The sequence below is a fragment of the Vitis vinifera genome, chromosome 1 (genome assembly GCF_030704535.1).
Source record: "Vitis vinifera cultivar Pinot Noir 40024 chromosome 1, ASM3070453v1".
NCBI classification, from domain to species: domain Eukaryota; kingdom Viridiplantae; phylum Streptophyta; class Magnoliopsida; order Vitales; family Vitaceae; genus Vitis; species Vitis vinifera.
In genome coordinates, this window is record NC_081805.1 from 23,229,919 (window position 1) to 23,256,992 (window position 27,074).

The window sequence follows — 27,074 nt, forward strand, 5'->3', positions numbered from 1 at the left end:
AAACCCAAATTTTATTTTATTTTTATCTTTGCTTTCCTTCGTGTTTTCTTCCCAACCAAGTAGAGGTTAAGTTTTGTTTGTTTTGTTTTGTTCCAACTTCGGCACCGCTTTTGGATATTATTTTTAATTTTCTTAATTGAAACCAAATTGGAACTAACTAATTTATTTTCTTTTGGTCGAGTTTGAAAAAATTGGGGGAAAAGTAGTTATGTTTTTGCTTAATAGTTAATTCCGAACGAAAAGGAAACAAATTGAAGTCTCTCATTGCCGTTTGAAAACTGAGAAAGTATGAATCTAAGGAGTTTGTATTTTAATTTATTTTATTTTCTCTTCACGGCATTTTTTTTTATGCCCAACCAAACAAAGGTTGAATTTGGTATTTTTGTCCTTAATTTCTTGGTCTTGAAGCCATATCTAGTTTGAATAGTTTATTTGAATAATTGGTTGAGTTTTCTTCATTTTGGATTTCTGGAAATTTCCTTTTGTCTTCTGAAATTATTTTGCTAATTTGAGGAAAGAAATTTGACTATTAGCACTGGATTTGTCATCATTGGGATTGGATGATAGTTGTGTGGATTGTTTATTATTGGGATTGGATGATACTTGTGTGGATTGTTTATCATTGGGATGGGATCATACTTGTGTAAATAAATTCAGTTCAATATCTGGGCATGTTGAATTCTATATGATTATATGTCTATTATGCCTTTCACCTTTGAAATCTCTAGTTTTGATTTTCTTTCAATTGTTTAGGATGGCAGAAGACAATAAAGAAGTCAAGTCATTTAAGGATTTGGGGATATGTGAGCAATTGGTGGAGGCTTGTGAAAATTTAGGATGGAAAACACCATCTAAGATACAGGCTGAAGCCATTCCTCATGCACTAGAAGGTTTGTTGTTGTGCTTTCTTGATAATTTACTATAAGACTTCTTAGTTGCATTTTTAGTTGCTGAGAAAGTAGATAAAAAAAAGGAACCAAAAGTAGGAAAATGTTCCATGCCTTTTACTGCTGTGATAAGTGGACATGCTTTTGATTAGTGATGGCATATTTCAAAATTTATATGTGGGACTGATCACTAATTAGGTTTGAAGAAGTGATTTGATTAAATTTGACTCGCTTTCCCATTGGCATTATATATATATATATATAAGTATAGATTCCAAACCCTAATTTTTCTGGCTTTGTGATTATAATATTCCTATATGCATTTTTTCTTTCTATTTTGCTATGGCAAACCTAGTTTTTCTCTGGAGATAGTTTCTTCATCCCCTTGTCCAATCACAATTGTTTCTGTCTTACTATCACAGTATAAGAATCAAAATTTAACCAATGTTTACTACTTTTTTTCTTCCGTGCTTTTACTTCTCTAATCTTTTTCTTTTTCATTTTTTTTTCTTTTAGTAAAAAACAGGATTTGTGATGATGTAAAGATGAAAAATTCAACTTAATTAAGCCTAATATTTGTATTGTGTGCTATTGTGGGGAACTTTTGTCTTTTCTGTTTTTTTTTTTTTTTTGGTCAGTTTTCAATTGAGGAATCACTTAAAATATCAAAAATTGATTTGTCTTGATTTGCTGCATATTCTTAACAGCAATACCATGTTTTGATTATTGTGTATATAACTTTCTGATGTGCTGGTTGTTCTCTATTGTTATTGTCTCAGGAAAGGACTTGATTGGGCTTGCACAAACAGGTTCTGGTAAGACCGGAGCATTTGCACTTCCCATACTCCAAGCCCTTTTAGATACTCCTCAAGTGCTGTTTGCTTGTGTGCTCTCCCCTACTCGGTTTGTCATCCGATTCATGTGGTTGATTTTAAAGATAGTATTTTCATCCAAGAATGTGTTCCATTTAATAAATGATTCAATTTTTGTTGTCTGTCATCATCCTCCCCCATTTTCCAGGGAACTTGCTATTCAGATTGCAGAGCAGTTTGAAGCTTTAGGTTCTGGAATTGGTCTAAAGTGTGCTGTGGTGAGCTTGCTATTTAATTAATTTGATGTGGAGGCAGGTCTCTCGATATATGAGCATCAAATTTACTATTTCAGTTACAGACCTGTACTTGTTTGGCACATACTTATAGTGCTCTTCACCCTGATGACAAATACTGATTCTTTTCTTTTTATCCATTATATCAGTGTTGTTTGTTAGACAACCACACTGCACACACTGGTTAGTTCATAAGAAAATAAAAGAAAAACTGGAAAAAAAAAAAACAGAGAATTAAGGAAGAAGATTAGACCGAGTCTTGTGGAAAACACAATCTCCTTAAAACAGATTCGCCTTCTCCACAGGTGCTTTGAGAATCGCAAGGCGTCTGTCTCCCAAGATAAAACGATCTTCGAATGGCAGCAACAACACTCTGCAGCCACTCCAGTGAACTGGAAATTGTTCAACTCTATCACGGACATGGAAGGAAGGAACTCTTCAACACTCTGACAATACTCCAAAGTTTTTTCTGTACATTTTTTGGAAGAAAGTCTACCACTATTTATAGACTTCAAGGAGGGAAGAACACAGACAGGTTCAAAAAGCCAAAATAAATTTGGCTTCTTGAGACTCTTAGAATTCTGGAAAAATGAATGAATTTACTTAATTCAATGGATTTACTTAATTTCATTCATCCCCTTTTTCCAACAATTCCTCACATGAAAGAAATTAAGACACGATGAACTTTATGATAGAGTACAACAGTTGAAACCTGCATAGGAGAGGTAGGTGTTACCCTTTGAACCTTCCCTTGTAGAAATATGTTTACTCTACTAGCTAAACAGTAGACACGATGTCCTTGAACTGTTCTGCCATTTATGTAGATGATGACATATCTCACACAGGAATCTTCCTAACAAATTTCAGTTCTCACTTTTATGTTCATTTTGGCCATGAACATACGCCTGGTTCTGTAAGAGTTTAATAAGAATTGTGCCCTATTCAATTCCCTTAGAAGCGGCCCCACTTCACTCTTACATAGGTGATCTCTTAATCACGAGTAACCCGCATTACTATGTTCGGATTTCCGAAGCATAAGGATCATTAAAAGCATAGCTTACCCTTTCCTCTTACGGGCATCACTATTTTATCATAGGAATGGACTAGGGAAGATCCCCACAGTGATTTAACAAAGTCTTTACAGTTTAGTTGTCCCTTTTGAACCTAGATCTCGGGATCTCCAGTCAACTAGGTTGGGTATCCACTGTATTGACTTATTCTTTTATGGGCTTTAGTCCCATTCCCCTTGATGACTTTTCAACTAACTCTCTATTTAACCCTTTGGTTAGTGGATCCGCAATGTTATCTTTGGATTTCACATAGTCCACAGAGATAACCCCAGTTGAGAGTAGTTGTCTAATGGTATTGTGTCTACAACGAATGTGTCTAGACTTACCATTATACATATTACTCTGTGCTCTACCAATTGCAGATTGACTATCACAATGTATGCAAATTGGAGGCACAGGCTTTGACCACCTTGGAATATCCTCTAGGAAGTGGCGTAACCATTCAGCCTCTTCCCCACATTTATCTAGTGCTATAAATTCAGATTCCATTGTGGATCTGGCAATAACCGTTTGTTTTGAGGATTTCCACGACACTGCTGCACCTCCTAGTGTAAACACATAACCACTATGGGATTTTGAGTCTTTAACATTAGATATCTAATTCGCATCACTATATCCTTCAAGTACAGCAGGATATCTCGTATAGTGCAGCCCATAATCACGAGTAAACCGTAAGTACTTTAGTACTCTTATAATTCCTTGCCAATGCTTGGCTCCGGGATTACTCGTATATCTACTCAGTTTACTAACCGCATAGGCTATGTCTGGTCTTGTACAACTCATTAAGTACATTAGACTGCCTATTACTCTAGAGTATTCTACTTGAGAAACACTCTCACCTTTATTCTTGGACAAATGTAGAGTTACATCCACCGGTGTTCTAGCAACTCCAGAATTATCTTTATCAAACTTTCCAAGAATTTTGTCTACATAATGTGACTGACTTAATATGAGTTCATCTGATGTTCTTTTGATTTTTATTCCCAATATAACATCAACAAGTCCCATGTCTTTCATGTCAAACCTTGAATTCAACATGTTCTTTGTAGATGTGATCATCTTATCATCACTACCAACAATAAGCATGTCATCTACATACAAACATACAATGACATATCCATGTTCTGTATCCTTGACATAAACACACTTGTCACATTCATTGATTTTGAAGCCATGTGACAGCATAACATTGTCAAATTTTTCATGCCATTGTTTCGGTACTTGTTTTAAGCCATACAAAGATTTCACCAGTTTACAAACTTTCTTTTCTTGTCTTGGAGATGAAAAACCCTCAAGTTGCTCCATATAGATTTCTTCATCTAAATCTCCATTTAGAAAGGCTGTTTTTACATCTATTTAATGTATTTCAAGATTTCTCAATGCAGCAATTGCAAGTACCATCCTTATGGAATTTATTCTCGTCACAGGAGAATATGTGTCAAAATAATCTAGGCCTTCAGTTTGTTTGTAGCCTTTGATTACAAGTCTTGCTTTATACTTGTCAATTGATCCATCTACTTTCATCTTTCTCTTGAAAATCCACTTGGAACTTAAAGGTTTACAACCTGGTGGAAGATCCACTAGTTTCCAAGTATGGTTTTACAATATGAAATCAATTTCACTCTTAATGGCCTCTTTCCACATAAGACCTTCTGTAGAGTTCACTGCCTCTTTAAAAGTTTGAGGTTCGCCTTCAAGCATAAAAGTTAGAAAATCTGGACCAAAAGACTTTTCTGTCCTTACCCTTTTGCTACGTCTAGGTTCTACCTCAACTTCTTCATTTTGATTCTGACTCTCAAGCATTCTTTTTGATGAACTTGGCTCTTCTTTGGATTTACATGGAAATACATCTTCAAAGAATGATGCATTCCTTGATTCCATTATCGTGTTCTTATGAATATCTGGGATATTTGATTCATAAACAAGAAACCGATAAGCATTACTATTATGTGCATAGCCAATGAAAATGCAATCAATAGTCTTAGGTCCTATTTTCACCTTTTTAGGTGGAGGAACTGCCACTTTAGCAAGACATCCCCACATTCGTAAGTATGTGTAGGATGGCTTTCTTCCTTTCCATAACTCATATGGAGTTTTTTCTGCTTTCTTTTTGGGTACCTTATTCAAAAGGTAATTAGCAGTTAAAATGGCTTCTCCCCACATGTTTTGTGGCAAACTAGAACTTATTAACATTGCATTCATCATTTCCTTTAAGGTACGATTCTTTCGCTCAATCACTCCATTGGATTGAGGCGAATAAGGTGCTGTTGTTTCGTGTATAATCCCATGTTGAGCACAAATGTCAACAAATGGCGATTCATACTCACCACCTCGATCACTTCTTAGTACCTTAATTTTCTTGTTGAGTTGATTCTCAACTTCGTTTTTATAGAGAACAAATTTCTCTATAGCTTCATCCTTGCTTTTTAATAAATACACATAACAGTATTTGGTGCTATCGTCAACAAAAGTAATAAAATATTTATTACCACCTCTTGTTTGTACAAATTTCAAATCACAGATATCACTATGGATCAAATCAAGGGGTTCAGTGTTTCTTTCAACACTTTGAAAAGATGACCTTGTTAGTTTTGCCTCAACACAAGTTTCACATTTATGGTTGGAATTAATTTGGAATGTTGGTATATGATTTAAGTTAATTAATCTACGTAATGTATCATAATTAACATGTCCTAATCTACCATGTCATAGATTAGAAGACTCAAGCATGTAAGTAGAAGTACTAGCTTTATTCATATTTGACTTAATAATAGTCATTACATTGAGTTTCCACATTCCATCACTCATATACCCTTTCCCAACATACATTCCACTCTTGGACAAAACAAATTTGTTTGACTCAAAGACCAACCGAAATCCATGATTATTCAGCAATGAACCAGACACCAAGTTCTTGCGAATTTCCGGTACATATAAAACATTGGTCAGAGTCAACTCTTTCCCAGAAGTCATCTTCAAGATTACTTTACCTTGACCCTTGATCTCAGAGGTGGCAGAGTTCCCCATGAACACTTTTTCCCCATTCTCAATTGGTTCAAAAGTGGAGAACATTTTCTTATCAGAGCATACATGGCGAGTAGCACCAGTATCAATCCACCATTCCTTTGGGTTAGAACCCACCAAGTTCACCTCAGAGACTACTGCTGTGAGGTCAATGTCAGAAACATTTTTAGTGATGTCGTCAATCACATTAGCTTCCTTAGGTTTATTCTTTTTGGGCAGTCTACAATCAACAGACTTGTGACCTTGATTACCACAATTGAAGCATTTCCCTTGAAATTTCGGCTTCTTTGAGATCCCTCCTTTAGGTCCCAACTTAGATCCTTTCCTTTTGTTGTTGTTCGTCTTTGCCTTGGAACTTTGACCATGTTCCACAAAGTTAGCCTTGGCCTCATTTAGAGTGTGCGCCCCTTTCTTTTCAGATCTTCTATTATCTTCTTCAATGCGAAGTCTAATAATTAGATCCTCGATGCTCATTTCCTTTCTTTTGTGCTTGAGGTAATTCTTAAAATCTTTCCAAGCAGGGGGTAGTTTCTCAATAATAGCTGCTACTTGGAAAGTTTCACTCAACATTATTCCGTCAGCATGAATCTCATGCAAGATTACTTGAAGTTCTTGGACTTGACTTACCACAGTCTTGGAATCTACCATCTTATAGTCGAGGAAGCGACCCACAACAATTTTCTTAGCCCCGGCATCCTCAGTTTTATATTTCCGGTCTAGAGATTCCCATAGCTCCTTAGCTGTTTTCTTGTCAGAATAAACATTGTACAACGAATCAGCTAAACCATTCATGACATAATTTCTACACAAGAAGTCAGAATGTTTCCAAGCATCTATAACACTGATGGCTTGGATATCGTGCTCGTCTTCTTTGAGCTTAAGAGCATCCTCAGTCAAGAATCTTGCAAGATTCAACGTGGTAAAATAGAATAACATCTTTTGTTGCCACCTTTTAAAATTTAGTCCACTGAACTTCTCTGGTTTTTCTCCTAGTGAGACAGAGATTGGTACAGCAGTAGGCATCGCTGGCACTTGGGCCACAATAGGGGTTGCCACTAGGGCTAATTCAGTTACAACAACGTTATCGGATTCAGTTGTCATTTTTTCTGAAACATCCAAGAAAATGTGTCAATTTTTTTTTTTCCTTTCAAAAAAAAAACTTCAAAAAAAAACTGAAAATCACTTTACAGAGTATTCCCAGGAAAGACTGGTGGGGTATAATGACCCAGACCAGGACTAACTTCCTTAGACAGAATATTCAGTTCCCAGGAAATTGGAGGGGTCACAAATGGTCCCGCTTAAATTCCAATTACCTTAGACAGAACTTCTTTGTATCATAATTTCCAAATTTTCAAAAGACTTGGTACAAACTTTATAAGAAGGAATTTTTCCCATAATAAAAAAACATGAGTCACAGTCCAATGGTGTCTTACTGAGTTGAGCATGAGAAAAAGGGCTCAGGTTAAGAGTTCGAAACTTCTTTTTGTAACAAATGGTTGTTTTTTTTTTTTTTTTTTTTTTTAACTTGCAAAAAATTATCTTTTGTTTCGTTTTTTTTTTTTTCTTTTCCAGAAACTTGCGGGTTTTTTTTTTTTTTTCTTCTTCTTCCTGATAACTTGTTTCCTTTTCACCAACCACTGGTTTTCCTTTGAAAAAAATCTGTTTTAAGAATGTTAGACAACCACACTGCACACACTGGTTAGTTCATAAGAAAATAAAAGAAAAACTGGAAAAAAAAAACAGAGAATTAAGGAAGAAGATTAAACTGAGTCTTGTGGAAAACACAATCTCCTTAAAACAGATTCGCCTTCTCCACAGGTACTTTGAGAATCGCAAGGCGTCTGTCTCCCAGGATAAAACGATCTTCGAATGGCAGCAACAACACTCTCCAGCCACTCCGGCGAACTAGAAATTGTTCAACTCTATCACGGACACGGAAGGAAGGAACTCTTCAACACTCTGACAATACTCCAAAGTTTTTTCTGTACATTTTTTGGAAGAAAGTCTACCACTATTTATAGACTTCAAGGAGGGAAGAACACAGACAGGTTCAGAAAGCCAAAATGAATTTGGCTTCTTGAGACTCTTAGAATTCTGGAAAAATGAATGAATTTACTTAATTCAATGGATTTACTTAATTTCATTCATCCCCTTTTTCCAACATTGTTCTTGTCATGTTTCTTGTCTGTGAAGAATAATTTTGACATTGACAATAGTAGAATATGGTAACTATTTACCCATTGTATATGTCTTGTGCACCTTGGTGTATAGTTTCTTTGAGGTTAACAATATTTTTATTTTGTTTACTTATCTAGAAAAAAAAAGGGCAACTTTTTAATACCATTTTGAAAGTAAGGCCCTGTTTAGGGGGTGTTTTTGAAAATAGTGATGAAAAAACTAGTTTTTGAAAACTGTTCTTTGATGTTTTGTAGAGTAAAAGTATGTTTAGGAACCTGAAATGTTCTTAACCTGTTTTTTATCTTTTTAAATATGCTTTAAAAATAACTTTTATCTGTAGTGCTTTATTTTTAATCCTTCTCCATATTTGTATGCTTTATTTTTTAAAAGAGCTTTAAAAAAATAAGTGAAAACAACTAAAAGTAACTAAAAGATGTTCTCTAAAAACAGTGAGTTTTTTGTTTTCTGGTTGCCAAATATGTTTTTCTGGTTTTTTTTTTTTTTTTTTTTTGTTATTGAGCACATAAAATTGTTTTCATGGACATTTTCCAAATAGGGCCTAAGGTTTCTGAATTTTTTGCTAGTAGTTTTCACATTATTGTCCTCTATAAGAATCCTTGTAAGTTTTTATTCATTTTCAATGTTTTAAGTTATAGCATTTGGAATGGTAAGTGCAAATATTGTTTCTGTATTATTTTCATTGGGAAAACAAATGTTGTTACTTTATACTTAGTAGAAACTTCAGCTAAAGTTCAGATTTCAGACACATTTTCTTTGCTAGATAACTTCTTTTTTGTGAATTGTATTTGGAGTAAATATTTTTAGTTTATAAGTCCTTTGCTACACCCTTGATCTTGTTGTAGCCTTCATGTTCTTCAACCAATTCAGGAAAGGCAGCTGGTAGTTTTTGTGTCATTATGTGAGTTCAAGTAATCTGGAAGTGTTAAGTTGAAACTATGTTAAAGTAATAAGAACCAATGACTTTTTAGACTGCACCAAGTTCAAAATTATGGTAGTGGACACTCTGCCAGTGTTGGTAAGAGAAATTGAAAAATAAATCATCCATCTACTGAAGAATAAAGCTGAGCCTTTACCACATAATTTCTCACTAAAGCCAGGTGACTTTTGGGTGACCAGCTCCTGGTATATCTATTTATTTTTAAGAACTTTCTTGGTGGATAAAAATCTTCAAAAAATAACTTAAGAGGGAAAAAAAATCATCAAAGCTTGCCTGTAAGAGGTTGGGCCTTTTAAGTTAGGTCTAAGGCACATTTAATATGCATTTTTTGACATTCCATGTTATCAACTCTTTAATTTTATCTTAGTGGATGAATCCGTCCCACAATAGCAGCTGCCATATTTTTCTGCAATCTTCTGAGAATGAGTTTGTAGTTGCAGGCATGCAGCTGCTATACATTTTTTGTCTGTGTTTTCATTTTAATTTTTTTCTTAAGTAAATTGGTGTTGTTTGATGAAAACCAGAGATTGTTGCTCTTGGGATTTCTATATGCAATAGGATTGCATTAGTTCATTGTTGCAATATAAGTTGATATATACACCAGGTTGTGCATCACTATGCTCAGGTGGGTGCCAAGGCATGCCTTTAAAACTATAGCTGAGACTATTTGCTATTTGTTTTAAATGAAATTTTATTGTTTTAATCTTGTTATCATGGTTCAAAGTCGTAGTATTGGTCATTGACTCAGAGGGTCTTGAGGCATATTGGTCTTGGTTTCTTAGATCGATATCGGACAATATGCAAAATATGTTAATTTAAGAACTCTATAATTTTTAAGAGAATTATTAAAATTTTGCGAAAATAAATGTAATCAAATAGACTAAAAAAAATTAATAAATATATAGAAAGAACATTATGGACTAGATTTAAAACTTTTTTATTTATTAACTTGTAATAAATATTAGATAAAACTAGCAAAAAAATATTTTTATAATAAATTTGTTTGAATTAAATATTTTAAAAATTTTAAAAATATTTTCAACCATAAAAAACCATGAATAACCTTTAAAAATTTAAATATCATTTTTTCTATCAAATATATTCTAAATAAAACTATTATAAAAAAAGATTTTTTATTAATTTTATTTTCATTTGAATAAATAAATTTTAAATATGTATATATATATTTAGTGATTCTATACATTAGTTTTAAATATTTTTATTGATATTTATATTCCATTTAAATATTTATAATCATAAATATAATCCCACGTATCCAGTCAAAAGTCCCGCTCTCCCATTTCGGTCCTCTTTCTCACCTCTCTGCAACACACCCATTTCTCCCCCATTTTTTGTCACAGACCTCACTCCCATCTCTCTGCATGACTGCAACACACCCATGTATCTGCAAAATACTCTCTTTCATCTCTCTGCAATAGACCCATTTCAGAAAAATATCCCTTTCATTTTTTTTGCTTCTCATGACATCTCCCCACGATACCCATTTCTCTGCAACATACCCATTTTGTCCGAAAAATACCCATTTCATGTCTCAACAACTTCTCACATCATCTTGAAGGTTTGAAGGCATTAAACCGGAGATAAATCAGCCATACAAGGTTTAGGGTTGAAGGCTGAAGATGCAAATCCACTCCGAATTGTCCTTGCAAATTTCTTCATTTTTGTGGTTTTTGATTTTCTCCACCGATTTTGACTTGGTTATCAGTCCGGTACCAGGCATGACCGAGGTGGATATGACTCGGCCGAGTCATACCAATTTCTGTCAAGATTTTGAACCCTGCTTATTATACGTCTGGATTAAGTAACTTATGCCTACTAGCTCTACTGTGCTATAGTGAAGTTAATGCTGCCTTAGTTCATTGTTGCAACTTCGCAATATAATTTGATATATACACCAGGTTGTGCATTACTATGCCCAGATGGGTGCCAAGGCATGCCTTTAAAACTATAGCTGAGACACCATTTGCTATTTGTTTTAAATGAAATTTACTGTATCTTGTTAGATTGGAATGCTTCTGGATTAACTTACACCTACTTGCTCTATTGTGCTGTAGTGAAATTAATACTGCCTGGGTAACCGTTTGATGCTTCAATTCCAAAAATTGAAATATACTGTATGATGGAATTCTGGATGTTTAACCTTCCCTTTTTTTACAATATGATCTTGGTAAACAATGCCTTCATCCCTTTTTTGCAGCTTGTTGGAGGAGTGGACCATACACAACAAGCAATTGCCCTTGCAAAGCGCCCACATATTGTCGTAAGTATTGATGATCTGGCATGACTAGTTTCATTTTCACGCAAAAGGTTTCCCACTAAACCATGAAGAGTTAGATGGTTGAACTTACATGATTTCATTATTAGTTTGTTTTGTGATGGAGCATTTCAGTTTGTATTAAAGATTGGACAGTGATCAACTTTTGTGATTTAAAATGATGGATTTTATTTTTCATGTGGCTAAGAGGATTAGCGTTTTGCTATTACAAGCTATTTGAAGTCCTCCCTATAAATATTAGGGCTTTCTCTGAACATAGTTGTACAAGTTAACCTTGTGCATGTAGGTCATGTGAGTGGGTTGTTGTTCTTTTATTTATTTTTGTACATGTTTTTAATTTTTTTTATTAAAATTTTAATATTTTAGGCATGTTTAAAACATGTTTGAAAATTAGAAACAAAAAACCGTTTTTTGTTCTTAAAATTAGAAAACATGTTTTCTAAGAACAGAATTTAGTGGTTTTCAATTGTTTTCACTTGTCTTTTGAGGAATGTTTTAAAAAATAATGGGACAAATATGAAAAATAATTGAAAAAAAGCATGACATGTAAAATTTATTTTTAAAAAATATTTGGAAACATAGAAAACTAGTAGAAAATTCCTATAAAAAAAAATAGTTGAAAAGATTTCAAATTCCCAAACAGACTTATGTTCTAGAAAATATTAGAGAATTGTTTTTTAAAATTGTTCTCAAATTGTTTTTTTTGAGAATGGTTTTTGAAAACGATCCTAAATAGACCATTAGTTTTTTTGTTTTTTTTTGGAAGAAGACTTCATAGACTTAATTTAATAACGTAACATTGGACTAACATTATGTTTCCTTGATTTAGGTTAACTTGCAAAAGACTTCTTACATAGAAGGGTCTTGCTATAGTCAAGAATGAAAAGAAGCCTTATTTTTTTTGGAAGGATATCCTTCTTTTGGAGGGGAATCTTTAAAGCTCTGTTTGGATCAAGGGAATTGTGAGGGAAAAAAGGCAAGAAGAAAAAGGAGAAGGATGGAAAAAGTGGAGGAAAATAAGAAATAAGTTTAAATTCAAAAACATTTTTCTTCCATTCATTGCAAAATTTTAGTTTTTTCTTTATATAAATAGAGAAGGAAGAGTTTGAAAATTTAGGAGTTTTAAAATAATTTTCTTTATATTTTCTTTTTTCTTAATATTTTCATGTCAAACCAAATAAGGAATTTTGAGATTTCAACGGAGTGTAAGGTGGGGACATTGGGAGAGTCTACAAAGATTTGGACTTGGTTCCCTTCTCTAGGGAATGGTGAAGCGGAGAAGTCAGATTCTTCAATCTTTGTCTTTGATTGCTTCATCTTTCTTTCCCTTGATTTGGGTGGTTGATTTTGGTTAGAGGAAATCTTAACACCTCATTTTACACTAGGAATTGCTGAAAATGGATTCAAATATTGGAAAGCAAAGGAAGTGTTTCATTTTCATGTAATTTGCAGAAATATAAATTGATGTCTATATATATATTAAATATTATCATACATGATATGTTTTGTTTTAATATAGAAAGGAATGCAATTGTACGACATATAGTACTACTACTATTAATATTCATAACATATTGCATTTGATTCTAAAAAATTGTGATTGCATAAATATTTATATACAAACACGATATGCTTTGTTTTGATATAGAAAAAAGAAATGCAATTTTATAAACATCTGGTGTTACTACTGCCGCTGTAGCTACAACTATTATTATTAATGACATATTTTTGCTGCATTTGGTTCATGCTTCTGAAAATTTTGTCTTGGCATATCCTTATTGTAGTCCGTCTGGATCAAATGTCTCTACCCATGCAACATAGATATCAGTCTAGTTTAAATTTAGCTTACATGTACATTAGAAACTACAAATGTGAAGCAGATGAGCTTAAATGTGAGCAATTATTTTGGAAATCATATTTTATCCATGCATGGAATTGTTTCTTAAAGTTTTTTTAAAATGTGACACCCTTGTTTTAAGTACTTTTAGTGCTATTGATTGATTAATGTATTTTTTAAAATACAGATTTGCACCAAACTATTTTAGTTCATTATCTGTCTTATGTATTTGTTCTGTTGCTCTTACATAGGTGGGTACACTTGGATGACTCATGGACCATCTGTCCAATACAAAAGGTTTTTCTCTTCGGACGATGAAATACTTGGTATGATATTCCCATATTATTAAGGAAACTATTGAGAGTTCATTTTTTCTATCTATATTTATTTACCAATTCAATAGACACCTAAATTTGCCCCGTGCGGTAAATTTCTTGATCACAATTTCATGTGGTCAACTTCTAGTTATGCCAATGAACTATAAAACTAGTTTTTTTTTTGATGGGTAAACACAGAAGAGAACATATTAATTAGAAAAAGGAAGCCCGGAGGGCAACCTAAGGCATACAAGAAGTATACAGCAGGTGCCAAAATGCTAAAAAGAGCAAAAACAGGAGGGAAAACAAAAAACCTCACCCGTTTGCACCTAATTCCAATCAATCAAAAAAGTCGATTAAAGATAAAGGGCTAACATCTATATACAACTTTGTCCAAGACCATAAATTACACACAAAAGAATTCTTCAACCCATGTACTGAAAACTCTTCATTGTTGAATGCTATATTATTTCTTTCCTTCCACACTGCCCAAAAAAGGCATAAAAGAGCCAATTTCCAAGCTTTTTTTGCGCTTCTTGCCCATAAAGGACCCAAGCCAACAAAGGAGAGTCTCTCTTACCAAGCAAGGGAGAACCCAAGTCACCCCAAAGAGAGTGAATAATAATTCCCACAAAACTCTAGTCTTCGTGCAATGGATTAAGATGTGATTAGTAGACTCCTCTTCAACTAGACAAAAGAAACATCTATTAGCAAGGGTCCAACCCCTCCTTTTGAGTTTATCCAAAGTTAAAACTTTCTCCCATGAGGCTTCCCAAGCAAAAAAAAAACCCACTTTAGGAGGAACATAAGGGCTCCAAATTATTTTTCTTGGAAACCGGACTGTACTTCTTAGCTCCACAACATTGTAAAGGGACTTTATTGAGAAAAACCCACTTTTTGTCTTTTTCCAAATCACCCTATCTTCCACTTCTGCACTAACTCTCTTACCTTGAATTGTCATGAGCAACTGATCCACCAAGACTACTTCTCAATCATTGAAAGCCCTAAAAAAATGAGGACTCCAACTCTCCCCCTCAACTGAAGGGTCCCAAACCTCTGCCACCAACTCCTCTTTTGAAACCGCCAAAGCAAACAAAGAGGGAAAAGAGTTGCACAAATCCTCATCCCCACACTAAGAGTCCAATCAAAATCTGATTCTTCTACCATTACCCATGGAAAACACAATGTAGTTGCTCAACCGAGAACCTTCCTTTCTAATATCCTTCCACAACCCCACACCAAATCCCTCTCTACCTTCCCGGGTATACCACCCCCCTTCTTTCACTCCATACTTCCTACTAATAACTTGTTTCCAAAGAGCTTCCTTTTCTACCATAAAGCGCCAACTCCATATACCCAAAAGGGCTCTATTAAGAGTGGAGATGCATTTTACACCCAATCCCCCTTTACTTTTATCCGAGCATACAATCGCCCGCTTAACAAGATGAGTCTTCCTCTCCAAAGCCCCTCTCCCCCCCCAATCCCAAAGAAAATCCCTTTGGATTTGCTCAAGTCTCAGTCTAACCAATCTAGGCATACGCAAAATTGACATGTAGTAAATAGGCATGTTAGACAAAGTGCTTCGAATGAGAGTGAGTCTCCCTCCTTTAGATATATATTGCCTCTTCCACAAAGCTAATCTCCTTTGAAACCTCTCCTCTACCCCATCCCACATTGTCGCTCATTTGTGAAGTGCATCCAAAGGAAGCCCTAAATATAAGGGAGCGTCCCCACCTTACACTCGAGCTCAAGGGCTAGCTCCTCCAGATTCTCCACCCTCCCCACTAGAAGGATCTCACTTTTGTCCAAATTAATTCTTAGACCAGATATGACTTCAAACCACATTAACACCTAACTTAGGTGAGCCAGTTGGTCCTTAAAGGCATCACAGAAAATCAACGTGTCATCAGCATACAACAGATGGGTGAGTTGAACTCTCTCACCACCTCTCCCTTTAACCCTAAAGCTTGTAAAAAAGCCCCCACTAACTGCCCTCTTGATCAAAACGCTTAAGGCCTTCATACCTATTACAAAAAGATAAGGAGAAAGGGGGTCTCCTTGTCTCAACCTCCTGGAGCTGTTAAAGAAACTTGCCGGTGTGCCATTAACCAACATCAAGAAAGATGCTGTAGAAATACACCACTTAACCCACCCTACCCATTTGTCTCCAAACCTCATTTTTTGCAACACCTGAAGCAAGAAATCCCATTTTAAATGATCGTATGCCTTCTCTATATCAAGTTTACACATCACCCCGCATTCATTGCTTTTTAATAGAGATTTTATAGCCCCATTAGCTATTAGCACTATGTCCAAAATTTGCCTCCCCTTAACAAAGGCATTTTGAGACGAGGAAACCACCTTACCCACCATTTTTTTCAACCTATTAGCTAACACCTTTGCTAACAGCTTGTACAACCCTTCCACCTAACTGATAGGTCTGAAATCTCTCAGGTCCTTGGCATCTCCCTTTTTTGGGACCAACGCCAAGAAGGTAGAGTTCAAACTTCTAACAAACCTCCCATGCTTGTGAAATTCTCGGAAAAAACTCATCACCTCCTTCTTCACCAAATTCCAACTGGATTGCCAAAAAGCTAAGGAATAACCATCGGGCCCGGGAGCTTTGTCTTCGTTTAGATCAAAAAGAGCAAAGACAACCTCTTTAATAGAGAAAGCCTCCTCTAGCCTAGCTACCTCTTCCCCTACTAATCCGTCAAAAACCAGCCCATCCAAACTTGGACTCCAGCCACTAGGATCCGACAACAGGTGCTGGAAAGCACTAACAACACCCCCTTGAATCTCCCTCTCCTCAACTATCCAAGAACCATTAATTTTAATCTTGGACAGATTACTCCTTTTTCTATGACAATTTGCCATTCTATGGAAAAAACCTATATTCTTGTCACCTTCCTTGAACCACAATTCTCTAGATTTTTGCCTCTTCCTCCATGAGAACCCATTTCTTATATTCCTCCCTTGCCTCCTTTCTTATCTCCACCTCCTCCACCAATAAGGCTCTAGACCTCTCTTGAATATCCCAAAAATTGACCTACTGTAATGCCAAACTGTTGTTAACCTCCACCTTCCCAAACACCTCCTTATTCTAGGTTTTTAGAATACTCTTAAGAGCCTTCAACTTTGCTGCCAGAATGAAACTGCTAGAACCCTTGAAGTTGAGCCCTTGCCACCAGACTTTTAACAGGTCCTTACATCCCTCCTCTTTCAACCACATATTCTCAAAACGAAAAGGCATAGGACCTCTCCTCATCCATCCCACATCTAATAGGATAGGACAGTGATCAGACATTGGTTTGGAAAGAGTGCTTTGCCCCACCCCACTGAACCAACTTTCTCAATCCTCAAACGCCAAGAAACGGTCCAATCTTGACATAGTTTGCCCATTAAGCCCACCATTCCAAGTAAACGGACCTCCTTGCAATGGGAGGTCCCTTAAAGCCAAATCATCAATCACCTTTGAAATTCTTCTCATTGCAGCAACCAACCTCCCTCCTCTGCTGTGCTCACTAGGGAACTTTGTCACATTAAAATCCCCTCCAATGCACCAGGGATCATCCCCTAGGCCACAGATAGGCCCTAGCTCCTAAAAAAGTTATTTGCATCTCTTCAAAATGGGACCATAAACCCCAGTAAAAGCCCACACAAAACCATCCTCACAATTTCTAAAATGACAAGAGATCGAGAATTGACCCACCTCCATGCCAGTCAACTCTAACACTTTATTATCCCAAAAAACCACCACCCCTTCAGCTGTTCCCCTCACATTAACTGCACCCCACTCCAAAAACCTCCCTACTCCAAGGCTTCACACCACTCCAATGGACATCTCCTGAATCTTAGTCTCCTAAAGACAAATAAGGTCTGCCTTCTGAGCCATAATTAAAGTTTTAATAACCTTCCTCTTATTGCTGTCATTCGCCTCTCTTAACATTCTAGGATAACAACTTTAACTTCATTTGCAACTCAATACTCTATCCCCTCCTCCTTTGACCTCCCCACTCTCTCTGTCCCCTCATTTGTAATTGATCAACCACTCTAACTTCTTCAATTCTCGATCGAACCTAGTGGTCAAACCAACACCCTTCCTCTTAACCCGTTCCCCCTTTTTTTTTTTTATCCTTTGAAGCAAACTAAAAAATTCCCCTTCAAACCTTTCTAAGGAGAAACCCAAAAAATTTGCTGAACTTCACCAAGCTGCTCTCATTCTACTAGCCTCCAAAATCCCTTGCTTCTTGATTAAGCCCCGCATCGGCAACCTTTTTTGCTATTAAAAACATCTTTTTGTATTTTGTGGGGAGGACCACTCGTCCTACTCTTGTGCTTTTTTCATAATTAACATATCTTTTGTTTCTGATAAAAAAAATAAAATAAATAATGGTACCAAAAACTTTGTTCTATGCCCAACCTCATGGAATCTGAGTTGAAGGAACAGAGCATCCTATCCTTTTCTAACAGCACTCCTGTACATCTAAGGACCTGATCCTTTTACCCCTTTCCTCAACCTAGAATACCAATTTCCATGTTCCTCACTAAGCTTTCCCACGGTCACTCCCTGCAATTTCCTAGCATAATTCTTGTCCTACATGTATGCGCACATGCACATAGAAAATCTCTGTAAATCTTCTCTAACCAGCTTGAGTTGATGTTTCTCTATTTACTCATCGTGCTTTGAAAGGGCACTTGGTGATGTTGTCTGCAAGTAAATTGAAGGAGTTTGACCCACTTTGCACCAGAACTCTGACATCAAATCCTTTACTTGCTCCATGATAGCCACATGAATTATTTCACTTTCCTTTGTATTGACACTTAGACTGGAAACCACTTCAAAACAAAATAAAATGCACCTTGGATACAAAAGTTGTTCACCATCTGCTTCAGAGAATAAATAGGTAGCAAATCATAGAAGTGAAATCTCCAGTTCTTAAAGCCTTGGATCCATCCACCAACTGTGTTGAATGCAAAATGACTCAAAACCTTTGTCGTGAAGGCAAATAGGTGACAAGAGAGAGGATGTCAATGATTCAAAGTACTATTCTTTTTTTTTTTCTTTTAAAAAATGATGGAACCTTAAATTTATTCTATTTTTGTTATTGGTTGTTTCCTTGGAGCTATTTACAAGTTTTTCTATTCATCATGAATTTTTTTCCACTGCTTGAACTAAATAACATTGCTTGTAAAATTCTATCTCTGCTCTTAATAATGAGAACTCTGAGTGCTGGTCTCTCACTCAACAACCTTAACGAAATTGAATCATGGTAGAACTGTTAGTTTCCAGTATGCTGAAATGCATTCCCTGCAATCTTTTTATGCTTTGCAAGAAATATTCAAATATAATTTCCATGTTGTGTGTCTGTTTCTGATTGCTTGAACATAAGGACCTTTTTGTTGTTAGTTACATGATCTGTGTATGCTGGCTAGGTCTTAGATGAGGCTGATAGGTTGCTGAATGACGACTTTGAGAAAGCCATTGATGAGATTTTAAGTGTTATCCCACAAGAGCGAAAGACATACTTATTTTCTGCTACTATGACGAAAAAGGTACATAGTTGAAATATTGGGGCAAAGTGCATATTTATAGGAAAATTTTGATTCATACTTGATCAAGTGATAGTTGCATTTTATCTTACTCATTTTTTGTATGAGATTACACTGCATGACCAATAAGGTTGATTTTGCTACCTGCACACTTGTCTCAGGCAAGTTTCATGGCCACACTCTCTTAGTTATCTTAGTTATTCACTATGCATTCATCTAGCAAACCAAGGCCAAGTTGGAGGTGTGTTTTTTTTTGGTCTTTTTTCCCCCTCTTTTCTCTTTCTTTTGTTGTGTTTTATTATTATTATTATTATTATTCTTTTTGTTAAACATATTACTTATACTTTATCTGGTTAAATTTATCAAATTTATTAACCATGTGATTCATAGAGGCTTCTATTGTTCTAGAATTCAAAATCTCAGATCAAGAAGTTGTAGTTTGCCTAACTGTTTTTTTGGGGTCTCTATCTTCCATCTTGAATAGGGAATGTTACTATTCAATTCCCTTTAGTTTTGCATTTCATATTCTTACTGCATTCCATATTTGACAGTTGCATTTTACTTTCTCATTGTTATGCATTACATAATCTCTAGTTTAGGCTGTGTGAATAGGATTCATTGCTGCAAGAAGCATTTAGCATTTGGAATAGCCAATTTGGTTTCAGCCATTTATGTTCTTTCAATATCTTGCATTTGAGAAAATTGAACTCTTGGTGACAAGAACAATATATGGGATGCTAAAATAAATTTCCAAGTGGAAATGAGTAGAAATAGTGTATTGATGATATTGCAACCCCTTACATGACAGAAGTGCATGAATGTGTTCTTTTTTTTTTTTTTTTGTGTTAATGCAATAAATATTTAAATCACATAATGTTCAATCCCAGTTCAAGTATTTGGTGGTTATGTAAAAAAGTGAAAGAAAATGAAGAAGAGGGTGAATGTCTAACCAAGTTTTGTTCTTAATATTGTAGGTGCGTAAGCTCCAGAGGGCCTGTCTCAGGAATCCTGTGAAGGTATGATAACTATGCTCCTCTACACTTTGTTTTCATTCTGTCTGGTTTTATAAGAACTCTTTCACTAAATTTGGTTACAAAATTTCTTTCAGATTGAGGCTGGATCTAAATATTCCACTGTTGATACACTCAAGCAACAGTATCGCTTTGTTCCTGCTAAGTACAAGGTTTCTTGCTTTCATACTGTTATATTACTTTGAAAATGTTATGCGAAAGATTAAGCTTGCAGTTGACTTAGTTTCCGACTATAGAAAGTGCTTTACAGCACTTCCTATGATTATCTTCCTAAATTGACTCTCGAAGATAAGATCATGTTTGATTGATAAATATTTTAATAGTCTTTTTCCATTCAAGAAGTGCTGCATAAGCCAATGAATAATTGAGTCCAAATTGTTAGACAATTGCATATATCATAATTATCACTTGATTATGCTAACAACGTTTAAGAAATAGGTAGTTATAGTAGAATGGAGTTTTTTTTTTCCTTGGGTTGTTAATCAAATGAAACAAAGGCTGCATCTAGTCATAGTGTGCATCGCCATATATATATATATATATATATTTTATGTTTATTATCTTCCTCTAGTTTCAATGATATTAATATTTTCTATTGCAGGAATGCTATCTTGTATATATTCTAACTGAGTTATCTGGAAGTACAACAATGGTTTTCACTCGTACTTGTGATGCAACTCGCCTATTGGCTTTGCTTCTTCGAAACCTTGGTTTAGGGGCTATCCCAATCAGTGGTCATATGAGTCAGGTATATATCTTTTCTTTTATCTTAAGTTTTAAATCAGATACTTGTGATTTTGCTTTACACACTCATAGTTTTTATTATTATTTTTAATTTAATTTAATTTAGCTTAATTTAATATTTTATGTTTCATCTTTTGCCAAATTTTTGAGTTTGTACTCACTTTACCTCTTGAATATACATGTGCCAGACTAAAAGGCTTGGAGCACTGAACAAGTTTAAGGCTGGAGAATGTAATATACTTATCTGCACTGATGTGGCAAGTAGAGGACTTGATATTCCATCTGTTGATATGGTTATCAATTATGATATTCCCTCAAACTCCAAGGTCAGGCTTGCTTCTTTTTGGTTTCTGAATTCGGGGATGGATCTGGTATATTGGACCTGGGCCCTTACCTGTTTTGGGGCTTAGCATACTGTTTCCCTTATTTACCTTGATGTGTGCTGAAGGAACCTCTAATGCGTGTCTTTTTTTTTTTTTTAGTAATAATAATAATAAAAAATCAATCCAAAGTGGTATATCTTTGGTTTGACAACCATGCCTACCTTCATAGATGAGAAGAGGATTCCACTACAAAACAATGCCTACTTTCATTGATGAGATAGGAGTCCACTATAAGATGTAGAAAATTAATGCAAAACTTTGGAAGTCTCACTCCTCTTATCTTTGCCACATTCGGAGCCATGAATAAACTCATGCTTATCATCCTCTGCAAGAGCCATGAGATGAACATATTTTTTTATAGTACATAGGAGCCATGAAACAAACTTGTGCTTTCAATGTTTTGTGAGTTATCTTTCTACAGATCTCTCTCTCTCTCTCTCTCTCTCTCTCTCATCTCATGTTTATATCATCTTGGAAGGTTTCACTTGAAAAACTTATGTATAGAGAGAATGAAAAGAATGAGCTGTATAAGAAAACTCCAGCATAAGTTCTGCTCTACACCAATCCCTAGACTCAGATTTCTAACAAAATAGAAACCCTGCAGAGATAGGAACTTGAGATAAATTCCAACATTTTCTGCCTTGGCTCAAATTGTGAAGTCAATTTTCTAGTCTGTACATACTTCCAAAGTATGCCTCTTTAATACCCTGATCAATGCAGTCAGTGCCATACCTTCAACTGGGAAACTTGTCAAACTTAGGAAGAATCACATGCAAATGTTTTGCCACTTAGACATTTTAATATTTCCACTGCATGATAACATGCACACACCTATTCTAGGTTAATTGACTAAATACTCCATGTATCTCATTCAATGACAAAGGAATTGACACCACCTTGAATCAAAATTTCTTTTACAATCCTCTTGGATTCCAAATCTCTTTTTACCACTTCAGTGTCCAAACACACAATCAACTCAAAATTAGATAATTCTCGTGTTTTAGCATGGAATCTCCAAAATTCCCGCTTCTTGTTGACTGCACTTTGGATTTGAATTCTCTAGATCTTGGTTCTTGATCTTCTCCAACATTCGCTTTAGACTTCTCCAACCTAGCTTTCGTCATTTGTTATGCGCCAATTGAAGCTTTCCACTTGTTATACAATCATAGTCAATAATCAATGTATGAAGGAAACAATACTTCCATTGCACTGTAAAACTATGTTTACCTTCACAAATGAGATTAAGATTCTACTACAAATTACTTGAAAAATGATGAAAGACAGAGAATACTGATACAATACTCCTAAGGCTTGCTCCTAGTATTTTTTTTTTGATAGGTAAACAAAACAAATATATTAAAAGCATTTGGAAAAGGTGCACAAAGTATACATGAAGTATACAAGTAGCAGCCGAATACAAGCAAAAGAAAAGGAAGAAGAAACAACAAACCAGAGCCAAAACATCAAACAAGGACAATGACCCTTCACTTAAGTACACGCTAACCCAACTTGAAAGATTGGACATTCTAAAAAGCTCTTCCTTTAAGCAAACCACGTCCACTCATTGCGATCGATCAGGGACTTAAATACTCTTCTTTTCTCTTTGTCATTGGTTCCTCACATTCTAGGAAAGTGTTCACAGCTTTATTGATTAACTGAAACCAACCCCACGAACCTTAAATAAATCCATATATCTTGCTCAATCTGAGCCATGAAAAGAACCTATATTTTTTATGCTCTACTTAGTGTTTCCTTTCTCTTCCTCAAATCTCCATCTCATCTCATCAAGTCATTTTATGAGTTTTCTCTTAAAGACTTAAAATATATATAGAGATCATGAACCTAATTCCTTGTTGGTTAATGAATCCTATCCCTATAAAGAATTCTATCTTTATAATGACCAATGTTTTGAAAGATGGTATTGAGGCGTGCTCTAGTGTGAGGTGTCTTGAAAAAGCCCAAAGGTGTTGGGAAAAAGGCGGAGAACACAAAAGACATTTGCCTTTTTGCTTGAGGTGCTTATGAGGTGCACCTTGCATATGCCTTTGACGCCCCACTCATTGAAGTGTGAGCCTTTTGTTTGCTGAGGTGGCTAATAAAAAAAAAATTTGTAGAAAAACCATTGTTCCCTAAAAACTCACTAAAGAGTGAATAGAGAGATTTTGAGAGAGAAATCTAACCCTAGCACTCTCTATCGTTGACGGCTTGAAGATCGACCTCTTCTACGATAATAGCCTCACTAAGATGGAAGTGCTGCTTTGTGCTCACTTTGACAACATCATCTTGATGGTATTATTCTCACTACGAAGCCTCTTCTTCATCTTGATGGGTAGGATTCGTCTTCTTCATCTCCTCTTCTTTCTTAGTGTCACACTTTCTCTCCTCACTTATTTGTCTTCTTCATCTCCTCTTCTCTCTTAGTCCCTCACTTCTCTCTCACCTCATTGACCCCACAACTCTACTTCTTTTCTTGTTTTATATATATATTTTTTTATTTTTCTCATGACTTCTCTTTGTTTTTTCAACAGTGAGCAATGAGCACCACTATTCTTTCACCTAATTTTCTCACCTCACCTCACCATGGTCCACATCCACAGTTTGCATTTTTTTTTTCATTTTCTATTTTCTATTTCTATTTTTTAATTGTTCGTTTTATTTTTTTTTTCTTAAAAAAATACACTAAAACTTGATTGAAAAAAAAATCTATTTTCTTCAATTTTGAGAACATTTTATTTGTATTGTTTTTTTTGCTTTTTTAAATGAAAAATTGTAAAATTATATAAAATTAATTAATGTGATTTTAATTGTTAATTATATCAATAGGATTTCAAGTCAGTTATGTCATTATTTTTCATAAGTCAATTACATATAGAAAATTGTTCATTATTATTTTTTTTTACTATGAATTCCTCCAATTTAGAAGATTCACGAAAAGATTTTGTATGAAAACATGCTATTGAATTTTTGGAGAGAAGTATATAAGATGTAAGTTTTGCAATTAAGGATGTACTGGAGGGGTGAATAGACTGAAGGATCACTTAGCTGGAACTCATCATCAGATGAAACCATGTAACAAGGTCAGTGAAGATGTTAGATTAGAATGCAAAGAGACATTGCTCAATTATAGGGAACAAAAATAAAAAAGAAATGCATTGCTCCAAGAAATTGGTATGGGTCTAACTCCAATGAATGGGAGTTCCTCTTCTAAACAATGAGGACATTGGGAGTGAGAGTGGGGGTGGGGAACCCATGGATAAATTCACATTTCACTACCTAGATGAAGTACTTTGAATTCCAAGTGGAAGCAAGAATAAATGAAGTATGTAGAAAAATTGATCATTTTATGTACTTAAATGGTCCCCTATTCAATATAGTAAGTGATCCTTATTGGGGGTTCCAATGATTGATGCTATTGCAAATTTTAGGCTTGGGTTTAAGTCTTCATCTATGTATGAATTGAAGACATGGATTCTTAAAGATAAGGTGAATGACATAAATATCATGATGAAAGAGCATAAAAAAACTTAGAAGCAATATGGACGCTTAATTTTGTCAGATGGTTGAACAGATGAAAAGAATGGGCATCTTATAAATTTTTGGTGAATAGTTTTGTTGACACATGGTTTATTTAATCAATTGATACATTTAATACAATAAAAAAAATGGAGAATTGATGTTCAAATATCTTGATGAAGTTGTTGAAGAAATTAGAGAGGAGCATGCTATGTAAGTTATTACTGATAATATCTTTAATTTTGTGAATGCTGGAATGAGGCTTATAGAAAAGAGGACAAGATTGTGGTGGACTCCTTGTGCTGCTCATTACATTGATATGATGTTAGAGGATGTTGGAAAGCTAAATGTTCATGCTAATACACTTTTATGAGTTAGGCAAGTGGTGAAGTTCATATATAGACTTGCTTAGGTTCTTAACTTGATGATAACATTTATGAAAATTCATGAACTCATTCATCCAAAAATTACATGGTTTGCTACCACATTTCTTACTCTCCAAAATCTTTATAAGTAAAAACAAGATCTGTAACACTTCTGAAAAATGGTGTTCAAGTACATGGGCCAAGAACGTAGAAGGTGTAAAAGGTTGAAGTATAGTGTTGTTTGATCCAAATTTTTGGCCTCACATTGCTTTTTGTATAAAGACTACTATTCTATTAGTTAGAGCCTTGAAGAGGTTGATTTAGAGGAAAGGCTAGTCATGGGTTATTATTTATGTGTTGATGGACTTAGTCAAGGAGAAGATTGCATTTAATTATGGGGGTATTAAGTGAAAATATGACCCAATTTGGAGAAAAATAGATGCAAGATGGACTCCGTAACTTCATTGACCTTTACATGCAACAAGTTATTATCATAATCCTTAACTACGCTATGAAGATAAGTTCTTTAATGTGGATGGGGTGAGGAAGATATTATTTAAATGCATGAATAGGATGTTGGATTACCATGAATGTTTAAAGGTTGACATTCAATTGGACTCATATGACCAAGGTAAAGGTGAATTTGGAAACCGTGTTGCAATTGATTCTAAATAATTAAGAAGTCTTACAAATTGGTGGATGCATTTTGGGGGTTTAATACTAAAGTTGCAAAAGCTTGTTGTTTGAGTCCTTAGCCTCACTTGTAGTGATTCAGGATGTGAGAGAAATTATAACATTTTTGAATTGGTAATACTTCTATTTTTTAGTACATATATTCTTATTCTAATGTTAAAAAACTTTAATTTAATCTTAACATATAAATTTGTTTCTTTTATTATTTATAGATTCATACCACCAAGAGAAATACGTTTGAACATAAAAGTTTAAATGCTCTAGTGTATGTGAGGTACAATACTAGATTGAGAGAGCGAAGTCTACAAAGGAAACAAAATGTTGATTTGATATTGGTAGAAGAGATTGATTCAGATGAGAATGAATTGCAGATAATGAAGCTTTCCTTTTCCCACTTGATCTTTGTTGGCTTGAAGATAATGAACTATTTAACATTACTGTCAAACACATATGACTAAAATGTTTCAACTTAAATCCTCCTCTCCAATGTCGTGACCATGATCATCATCCAATGTATCAATAAGGAGAAAGTTTCCACTATGAAATCCTCTCATTTAATCTCTAACTCCTTATCTTCAATTGCAAAACTTACATCTTATATACTTTTCCCCAAAAACTTCAATAGCATATTTCCAAATAAAATCTTTTTATGAAGCTTTCGAATTCGACGAGCTCATAATAATAATAATAATAATAATAATAATAAAATTTCTATATATAATTGACTTAAAAAAAAAGTAATACATAATTGACTTGAAATCCTATAGATATAATTAACAATTAAAATCGAATTACATAATTTTTACAATTTGTGATTTAAAAAGCAAAAAAGATAATAATACAAATAAAATATTTTCAGAAATTAAAGAAAACAATTTTTTTCCAATAAAGCCTTGGTGTACTTTTTTAAGAAAAAAAATATAAATTGAACAATTAAAAAATAGAAATAAAAATATAAAATAGAAAATAAAAACAAAAAATGCAAATTGTGGGCATGGATTGTGGTGAGGTGAGGTGAGGCAAGAAAAAAATTGGTGAAAGAATATTGGTGCTCATTGCTCATTGTCAAAAAAACTAAGACAGAAGTGAAAAAAAAAAAATATAAAACAAGAAAAGAAGT

General features: G+C 34.6%; 1 pseudogene; it reads left to right on the plus strand.

Annotated features, from left to right (window-relative positions):
- Positions 1-490: 490 nt before the first annotated feature.
- LOC100254591 (DEAD-box ATP-dependent RNA helicase 10-like) overlaps positions 491-27,074 on the plus strand; it is a 32,572-nt pseudogene continuing 5,988 nt past the window's right edge.